Source organism: Aphidius gifuensis, linkage group LG1 (genome assembly GCF_014905175.1).
Source record: "Aphidius gifuensis isolate YNYX2018 linkage group LG1, ASM1490517v1, whole genome shotgun sequence".
Classification (NCBI taxonomy): Eukaryota; Metazoa; Arthropoda; class Insecta; order Hymenoptera; family Braconidae; genus Aphidius; species Aphidius gifuensis.
This window is the reverse complement of record NC_057788.1, coordinates 14,884,126-14,895,011: the sequence shown is the minus strand read 5'-3', so window position 1 is coordinate 14,895,011 and position 10,886 is coordinate 14,884,126. Positions and strand designations below refer to the sequence as shown.

The following is a 10,886-nucleotide window of genomic DNA, read 5'->3' as shown; positions in this document are numbered from 1 at the left end:
TTATTAAAAAAATCATTTTATTAGTGAAAGAATGTGAATGTAATTAGTGAATGTAATTGTAACAATTAATGGATTAAACAATAAAAAAATACAAGTACCGAAATATATAATAACTGATCAATTCTTGATCAAGTTTGGATCAAATCGGCCTTATTGAGGATAAGTTAAGGTTTCCTTGATCCAATCTCGATCGTGATCTTCAAAAAGATACAAGTACCGAAATATATATTAATCGATCAATTCTTGATCAGGCTGGCCTTAATAAAGATAAGTTAAGGTTTCCTTGATCAATTCTTGATCAGGCTGGCCTTATTAAGGATAAGTTAAGGTTTCCTTGATCAATTCTTGATCAGGCTGGCCTTAATAAGGATGAGTTAAGGTTTCCTTGATCCAATTTTGATCGAGTTATCCTTAATCAAGCATCTTGATCAAATTTTGATCAGGATTCCCGTGTTAAGAGAACATCTTGATCAAGACTTGAAGTCAAATCAGGCTAGCCTGACCAGATTTTCACTCGGGATCATATGTATAAAGAAGGGTTTTTTTGAAATACATAAGAACATAATAATTTGCTCTATGTGAGAATGAATGATTAATTCATCAAAAATATACATACCCCTGAAAACGGAATAGTAAAATGAAAAATGTTTGAAGTAAGCACAAAAATGTTACAAAGAAATGAATTTTTATTCAACAAAGGTTGCCGAAAATTTTATTGTTTTATAAATTATCTGTTATTCGTGAAAATATGATGTCGAAATTTTTTTGAAAATTAATAATCAACATTAATAAAAAATAATTGAAAAAGAAGATTTTGAAATAGGCACACAAGCTTAACCATATTAATTCATAAAATTTACATTTTTTTTTTTTTTGTAGTTTTTTTCATGAAGTGTTTTTTGAGTATAAGAATCATGATTTCGGGAAAATTCTATTTAGAAATATTTCATTATGAACATGAGTAATTTTGAAATGAAATATTCAATTAATTGATTTGCAATTGCATTACAGAAATAAAAGAATTGAAAATAAAGTGATCGAGACTTTGATGAATGAAGTATTATGGGTAAATTGTGAGAAGGGTTTTTTAAAAGACACAAGAAAACATAATTATAGTTTGCTCTTTTTGTAACTGAATGATTAAGTTATCGAAAATACTCAGCCATGAAAAACTAAATAGTAAAATAAAAAATATTCAAACTAAACATCCACAAAAATGTCATAAAAAAGTGAGTTTTGTTTCAACTCTATCTTTTTTAGAAATTGTCTTTTATTCGTGTGAACAGTGTTGTTTTTTTTTGAAAATTATTACTAAAAAACCATGAAAATAATTGAATAAATGTGAGTTACTATTTTTACAAAAAAGCTCAATGAAAAATGACAACAAGAGAGAGTATGATTGTGATAATTATTTTTAAAAAACTATTTTCTCATCGTTATAAAAAAAACAGGCGCGCGAAGCGCGCCCGGTGGTTCTCGTATATTAAATTTTTGACTTGATTTGATAGAAAAAAAATAATTTCAATTTTATGTGTTTTTTTTTTAATAATATGCATTTCTCTAAGAAATTTTCTTATCTAGCTTTTTTAAAAGAAAATTTTGTGACGAAAAAATGACAAAATATTTTGTGACAGTCTTTTTTACAACTATTCTGAAGATTAAAAAAAAAAATACCACATGTTACGGTGAAAATGTGACGAAAAATGACAAAATATTTTGTGCAGTCTTTTTTACAACTATTTTGGAGATTTAAAAAAAATACCATTTGTGACGGAGAAATGTGACGAAAAAATGACAAAAAAAAAATAAGGGTAAAAAAAAGAAGGGATATCTAGTGGAGGTGGAAATCCGCCAGAAAATCCGCCGTGAAAGAATACACCTATTTTTAGCCGCCTACACAGCTCGCTTCAATTCTTTAGGTGTATTCTTTCACGGCGGATTTTCTGGCGGATTTCCACCTCTCCTAGCGTTTGAGCTCCCCTTCTTAACTAGTTATGCTCAAACGCTCAAAGAAGGGGTAAAAAAAAGAAGGGACACCTAGTGGAGTTAAAAAATCGCCAGAGAATCCACCATGAAACCTTTTTTGTAGAGCCTTATATCACTCACCCACGCCAGGCTTTCCGGTCTTGAGTACTTCGTTCAAGGCCCTTCGGACCTCGGTTCTCAGTATTTGTAAATTACTACACCACCATTCACTCACATCCCTTATCACGTTCATGAAACGTCGTTTTTGTACGCTTTAATCATTGCGTCTTGTAAGAATGTCACCGCGTCCTCGATTTCGCCCGCGGTGTTTAACTTTGCTGGGAAAAATGCGATCTTTTTTCCCATCTCAGTCTCAAACCAGCCCCCCCCCCCTGGTAAAAATATTTCTCACTTTTTCCAACTTTCTCCACCTTTTTTCCAACTTTCTCCACCCTTTTACGAAAATGACCCATGGTTGGAGAAAAGTTAGAAAGCAGTTGGAAAAAAGTTGGAGTAAATTTTTTGTTGAAGAAAGGTTGGAAAAAAGTTAGAAAAAAGTTGGACTACATTTCAGGTTGGAGAAATGGCGGAAAAAAGTTGAAGAAAAGTCGGAAAAAAGTCGGAGGAATATTTCTACCAGGGCCAACACTACATAGGAATCGGAGGCGGCTTATATTTATTACTAGACGCACCGTGCTTCAGCGCAGAAAACCAATTTTCGTCGTAGAAAGAGATAGAAAATGAGACAGACAGAAAGACAAAACGCGACGATATATACTTTCTACAAGACCGACTTTTTTCTTAAACTATTTTACCTACCTTCATTTCTCGGCATTTTTTGAATTGATATAGAATATTTTTTATATAAAATGAATTTTTTATGCTTGTAATTTATTATAATAAATTAAATTACTACTGACAAATGATTAAGAAAAGGATGTTGCTTACCTGTTAATTTCTAAAGAATTAATTTAGCCAAAGAAATTAACAGGTAGGCAACATCCTTTCTTTAGCTACCATTTATTCCGTAGCTTTTTATTTATTTCAATAAAAAAAAAGCTATGGGAAAAATAGCTAAGGAAAAGAAGTTGCTTATCTGTTAATTTATAAAGAATTTATTTAGCTAAAGAAATTAACATGTAAGCAACTTCCTTACTGTGCTCAAACGCACAGTCAGCCCTGCGTAGTTTATGGAAACTGCACGTGCTCTCCGCTGAGGTCACTACAGTTAGCTCAAATTTAGAGTGGGTATAAGCCGAGTGGTGCCAAAGGCGAAAAGCTGCCCAGAAGTGATGTCACTCTGCTATACCAACTACATATAAAAAGCAGGATATGGCGGAACTGAACCCGCTATTGGCACCACTCTGATTATACCCACTCTACTCAAATTGAATGTATCGATGATCTGACAGCATTGGCTCATCGATGCTCACCAAATCTCAATCTTATTCCCCACTTAAAGCGTGTTCTTCGTTGGCCTATCACCGATCTCCTTACACTCGTTAACAAAGTAGGTACTTTGATTGATGACCTCCAGATTGGTGGTGAAGATAAAGTCCAGCAGAACTCTACCCCGGCAGTCTAATTTACAGGGTTTTACAATTGAGGGCTTTTTTCTTCCACTGGCGAGGCTTGTGAAGCTTTTATATGTGAATTTCATGTAAAAAAAATATATCTAACTTGTAAACAAATTGTCCCGTGAATTGGACCGCAGTTGTCATCACTGCCCATACAACATGGTGTGAGTGAACATCCTCAGCCAGTTTCATTTACTAAAAACGAATAAAAAAGTGACAACGAAACACAGTCTTCTGTTTTATTTATTCTAGAATACTATGGTATAAATATTGAATAAATAAATTAAGCAATAATAATTACATGAATCGAGTAATATGTAAAGTATATCAAAAAATATGTAAAAATAATAGGTTTTTTGACCGAGAAAATCCTAATGGTCCCGATTCTGTCTATCTAAATATTTTATAAATTGAAGAAATTGTAACAAAAAAAAAAATTTTGTTAGTGACGGTCAAACTACTGTCACGTTTTTGTGACGTGACCAGAAAAAAACATGACGGTCACGTTAGAATTCCAGGGGCTCGTTCGGGACAGAAACACAGAAAAAAAATCATGTATTTGATAGCATTTCGTATTCATGTAACAGCCATTTTAATAACCAAAACATCCCCTGGTGAAAATAATTTTGATAAAATTTGACAAAATTTGTTAAAAATTATTTGGCAAATTTAGTCAAAATTTAGCAAATTTAGTCAAAATTTGGCAAATTTTGAGAGGAAATTGGGACTCCTCAATTTACGGACAATCTAATTTTGTCAAATTTTGCTAAAATTATTTAAATTGAAAAAAAAAAAAAACCTAGTTATGTTGTCTGCATAATCATATTATGTACCCAATTTCCGACAGTTATATATCATTTTCATAAGTTTAACACATCATCTATAGAAATCTGTCTATCTGTTCAATATTACCATATGAGTGATGGATATATGATTTTCTCTATATATTAACAGAACATTACATGCCTGCATGCGAGAAACATTGATCAATATATTATTTTCTATTTTGTTCTAATTAATTAATATCATCAGTAGCAAGGAAGGTAACAATTCGACGATATCTTCCGGTTTATAGATAAATTTTAAAAAATTATCAAATTCATAGTTTCTTCTAAATTAACGGTTTAAAAAAAAATTTGGCAAAGTTTGAGAAAATTTGTCTAATTTTGACAAATTTTGTCAAATGTATTCAAAATTTTTCAAAAAAAAATAAATTATTATAATTGACAAATATTGACAAATTTTGGCAATATTTATCAAAAAAAAAAAATTATTATAATTTACAAAATTTGTCAAATATTGCCAAAATTTGACAAAATTTGACAAAATTAGACAAAATTTGACAAATTTTGTCAAATGTTTTCAAAATTTATCAAAAGAAAAAATTTATTAAGATTGACAAAATTTGACAAAATTTATCAAAAAAAAAAATTTATTAAGATTGACAAAATTTGACAAAATTTGTCAACATTAGACAAATTTTGTCAAATGTTTCCAAAATTTATCAAAAGAAAAAATTTATTAAAATTGACAAAATTTGACAAATATTGACAAAAAAAATTTGACAAAATTTGCCAAAATTAGTTGAATTTTGTCAAAATTTGCCGATGTTTGCCAAAAATTGAAGATTTTGGCAAACTTTAACTAATTAACTAAGTTATTTTCACCAGGGTCCTAGGGTAAGTTCCAAAACCTCCGTTGGTTCGGGATCTCCAAGATGGCGAATATCAGTGTTATATACTTTTTTTTTGTTGGCAGCCTTGATTGTGCGTTATTTTCCTTTTTTGTTATCGCAATGATGATTTAATCGTTTATACTTATTATTGATAATAATAAAAAAACTGACTAATATTATTCTTCTCTGTTTACTGAAAAAACATCAAATATCATTTGACACTAATCTAGGGAAGTAAATAGGGGTTTTCGAATTTTTTTTATATTTGATCTGAATCACTGTCATCTTCACCAAGATCCCGAACCAACGGAGATTTTGGAGCTTACCTCTGATAGCTTACCGAACGAGTCCCCGCAGTCCAATTCACAGGGCAAATTTTTTACAATTTAGGGCTTTTTTTTGCCGGTAATGGCGCTTTTCAAATTTTTTTTATATAGATTTCACATACAAAAGCTCTACAAGCGCCACCAGTAGAGGAAAAAAACCCTAAATTGTAATGCCCTGTGAATTGGACTGCTGCAGTTTTATTATATTTCAATGCATAAACTTAGTGATGTTTAAAACATAGTTTTATACACTGTTTTTTACATAGTTTCAAACATTAAATTTTATACATGCTCATCCCTGGGTGTCAGGTAGACTAGTTTTGACTTTAAATTCAAGTGTTACGCTATACTCATGGCACGAAAATGGCATTGTGCAAATACACAACTCCTAATTCAATATTCAATTATAATATTATAATTCAAAATCATTGATTAAAATTTTTTAAACTGTATTTTAACATCTACTGATGATTTTATAATCTTAATCTTTTCTTTTTTAAATTAACTGTCAGCTAATTCTACATCTGTTGTTATTAATTGATCACTCATTAAGTATCGCTCCCTCAACTTTTATAATGATTTCCTAGACTTTCCTAAACCATCCCTAAACTCCTCCAGGTTCGGTTTTAGTTTTTCCATAACCTGTCAACCAAGTGTAATGCGCATGTCAGGGTTGGCAATGCCAACTGATTTCCCAATAAATGATTTCTTAAACTACTAGCAACCAGTACCCTAGCTTGCTGTGAGGACAGGTAACTTTTCAAATATTAAAATATATCCAAGAAGTCTCATAACATACATACTCGATACTACTATAACGGATATATTTTACGTTGAGTAGTAGCATAAGTAAGCCAATCACGTTTTCTGAGCCTCAGTTTGCAATGTACAATCGCCGAGTGTAGTGTCGTAGCTACATCCGTTTCTTTGATATGTTTATTTCAACATTTCGTTATTGTTATTTTTTTGTTCAATAAAGTGCGAAACTTCGAAATATAGTCTTCTTTTACGAGCTTTAAAATTTGTATTATTAACGTAATATTAAAAAAAAAAGGGAATCATTTTTCCAAAACGAATAATAAAAATAAATAAACCTAAGTTAAAAACAGTTAAAAATTTTTGTTGATGGTATTGAAATTAAATAGATGAACGGAATCGTATTCTTTATTCATTATTAAGTGGGGTCAAATCAAATGTAAGTAATCTATTCTCTTCACTTTATCAACAAGTTTCTAATTCAAAAAAAAGAGATATATGTTTATGCGAATAGTTTTTTTTTTCATGTAATTACTTAAAGTTCTGCTAAACTTTTTTTTGTGAAATTGAAAACTTATCTGGTTTTTTTCAGTGCCAAAGTTGACAATTCTCAGAATTTATAAAAAAAATAAAACAAACACCCTCTAAGTGATATAATGATTTTATTTTCTTTGTGTCATATAATTAAAGAAAATAGATTATTTGGGAATATTGCTAAATAGCTGTATCAAAAAATGATTTTCAATAAAAGATTATTTTATCAATATCAAAGTTTAATTGTTAGTATAACTGTTTTTTGTTCTATGCGGACCAATAAAATTTAAAAATTCAAATAGCAACTTTTTATCAGCTTGGTTAAAAAAACCCAATTTGCGCTCAGCCTTGAGGATGCATATTTAAATGTTAATTTTAGTAGGTAAAAACATTCATTTTTAACCGTTATATGATTCAAACACAACGGTAGTTTTTTTTCGTAAATTATCATCATTGCATATCAAATTCTAATTTGTTAGTTCTCTCTTAAAAATTCTAGTATTCAAATTTTCAAATCAATTAAAAATATGAAGATTTTTTTTAAATTTAAATAGCCAACCAGCACAAAAATAGAAACAATAAATAAAAAACGACGTTAAGAAACAATGGTGAGTCTTCGAAAAAAAAGCATTTTTTAGTGATACTGTAAACAAAACATTTTATTTTCATTTTCTTTTATACCTGAGAAGATACACACAGATACACTATTTGATGATAATTTTGAGTACATACGGAAATCTTTCTCGGAGTACTTTGCAAACTTTTGGAGATAACCAACGATTATTTTTATATGTCCAGAAATCATTTTTTTATATACCGCTGGATATCTTTAAAGATTTCCGTAGACGTGGGAAGGTGCGTCCGTGACTTTTAACATATTATCAAATTGGGTATATATATATATATGTATCGTAAGATTTTTTTTTGAAAATGTATATATTTATTTTCCATATCCTTCTTATTATATAAAGGTTAATTACATAATAATATTATGTATATATGACCCGAATAATACAAAATTGTTAAAAAAAAAATAGGCACCCAAATATATATTTACATCTTTTTTAGTACATACTTTTTCAGTGATTATAAAATCGAAATGAAAAAAAAAAAATCAGGTATATCATTGTACTCTCTCGCCCCATTTCTGTAGATATTTTTTAAGGTCAACGACCTCATTGATTATATTTCTTTTCTTTTTGATTTATCTCGTCCCCACATTTTTTGTTAAATATGGTTCGATATACATAACAGTATAATAAGTTGACCTTGAACTGTCATTATTCGGATCTTATAGTCATTAAAACGCTTTCATTGTACTTTAAACAGCTATTGAATTGCTGATAATATGGTAGAAATAAAATGTCTATCAATAATTGTTCTACTGTTGATATTATAAATTTTTTTTTGCTCATTCCGTTGAAATAGTAGGTTCATTTTTTCAAAGATTTATTGATGTTGTTATAAATTAAACCATCTCAATTCCGGAAAATATCCTTTACGACAAGTAAAAGAGAAAGTCAGTGCTTGTGAACAACATCTTTTTATGCCTTGCTTTCTTGTCCGGTACATAGATACCGTTTATTCATATATAAATATGAATATACATATGATAATACGAAGAAGGTCACAACCACTTTGCTGAATCGTCTTTGACCAAACCATAAATACGTTAATAACTTCTTATAATAACGCCCGATGGTCTGTGTGGACCTCGGTATTGTGTTCATGGGTGCGTTTCTCAAGTCACTTGGTCGTCCAAAATTCAAGTTTGGCAAATTTTAAGAAACTTTTGGAGTACATTAGGGTGCATCCGTTTATTCATGGATTCCCGTGTAGGAATTGCCGAGATTCACAACACGGCCAAGCATTGTCTTGATAATGGCAGCCAATCGTGCGCCATCCATGGGCCAAGGCTTGGCTGACTCTTGTCTGGTTCTTTGCTTACCAAGACTCGTATGTCATTGCTTGATCAACCATTGATTGAAGAAGAGCTAGCCAGCTTTTTTCGAGATATTCATCAGCCAAGCCTTAGTAAATTATTTGGTGGCCAAGTTTATAAGAATTTACAATTAAGTCAAGACTTGGCGCATTAAAGACTGGCCAACCTTGCCATTTATCAGCCGAGTTTCGGTTGTCCTTCGGGTCACCAAGACTGATTTTTTTTTTGATTTCTTGACATTTATAAATATATAGAGAACAAATGCAAATAAAATTTATATTTATATTAGGTAAAGGTTCTGAGATGTCACGCGGGAAGTACCGAGTTCAAGTCCAAGTGATACCAATAATTCATGGTGTAAATATATATGGTTCTAATAAATCGATAATTATATATGAAAAAAAAAAAATAAAACTCAAGTATTGGCAGCTTATGCTTATCCCAATATGTCTATATAGCCAAGCTTAATATATGATATATCCTTTTAAACGTATAATAATAACAGTAGTCAATTTCCATAACCCACATAAAAATAATGAGTGTCTGATTACTTCCCCAAAAAAATATATTATTTCCAAAAAACGTACACCTTTTGGGTTGGTTTACAATTTTTTTTTTTTTTGCATTTTTATATACCTTATAAGTTATAAGTTATAACCGATAATGTGATATATATATATTTTTTTCTATCACTTGTTAATTGAGTAATTTTTAATTGAAAATCGAGTGGGAGGAGTTGTAATTCAAATGCTCCGAACATGCCCGAGCTATGACGTCATGATCCGCGTCCCGAACTCATTCGAACTGATTAAGGCAGTATGTCAAAATATTGAAAAAAAATTCCCTCTCACAGATTTTGATCAAAGAAGGCTTATTTTTTAAGTGAAATAAAGATCTATTTTATCAAATTTTTTTTGTAATTTTCTACCACGATTTGACCGAGATAATTAGGGTCAAAGTTGACAACAATTTAACACTTTAACACACAAGCATAGGAAGCATCGGCACGTTTTCACTTCTATTGAAAAAACGCTCTCACAGAAAACCTTTATTTTACTACAGCTTATACTTCTTTTAATAACAAAAATAATTAAAAAAAAATCATCGATTTCTACCACGAATTTTAAAAGTTATTAATTATTTAAGACGAAAATTTAGGGTCAAAAACAGTCAAAAAGTACCAGGCGAAGCATTGAAAATCTGCTGAAGTAGTATTAGTGTGTGTAAATACGAGGCGCCCTCACTCATACTTCTAAAGACGCGTCAGTAAAGTATACAAATTTTAGACATTAGAGGGCACTTATTATTTTTTTAAGCTATGGTTACAAGGGTGCCTCTTTGAACCCAAAGAATTATCCTACCTTAGGATTTACATACTGCCTTAAAACTATGGAATAATACAATACACACACACACCATAGCACGTAATACAGTTCACACATACAATGCACACTCATCACACTCTGTCTATCACTACTACTACTTGCGTTTGAACCGAGCGCGCGCAACCAAAAAGCGAATTGTGACGTCAGACCAATAGCAAAACGTTCAGGATGCTTAACTTTTTGAATAAACTTTAAAGCTTAATTATTAATTAGCTACGGAATAAAAAAAAATTTTGCATTTCTATAAAATTTTTTTCAATCTATCTTTTACAAAAATCATAAAAATTAATTTTTTTAAAATTTTTGCACCAACCCAACTATACAATTAAAATTTTGTTTAGTATGTGCAATTTCGATATTTGTTAAAAAAATTTAATTAATAAGTTTAGCACAACAATTTGTTTTTTTCGGTGTACAGAATTGTTCGAATTCTGTACATTTATTTCGAAGAATTGGATTCTTCAGGTAAAAAGAAAATTATATGAGAATTATTTTAAGTTGATGTGTATGATGAATATGTGATAAATATGTAAATAATGAATACAAACTTGAAAACCAATGTTCACGATTTGCGCTGTTGGAATTATGTGTGCGTCACATTCATACATCGCTTTGAAAAAAAAAGACAAAAATCCCAAAGTAAAAGCAAGTTTTAGTTGGTTCAACCCATTGGTGGGTCGAATAACGGTTGATGAAATTCAAACCCATTACCGTTTGTCTTTATTT

At 30.4% G+C, this 10,886-nt stretch overlaps 1 protein-coding gene across 2 annotated transcripts in view; it reads left to right on the top strand.

Annotated features, from left to right (window-relative positions):
- Window positions 1-6,273: 6,273 nt before the first annotated feature.
- The window catches only part of LOC122848899 (sphingomyelin phosphodiesterase), a 33,276-nt gene continuing 28,663 nt past the window's right edge, over window positions 6,274-10,886 (top strand). The window contains exon 1 of one of the 2 annotated variants that reach the window (XM_044147356.1): window positions 6,274-6,295. The gene's annotated coding sequence lies outside the window, so the exon portion shown is untranslated. Of the gene's footprint in view, window positions 6,296-6,367; window positions 6,739-10,886 lie in introns of those variants that run through there. The other variant, XM_044147349.1, reaches the window with a different exon arrangement.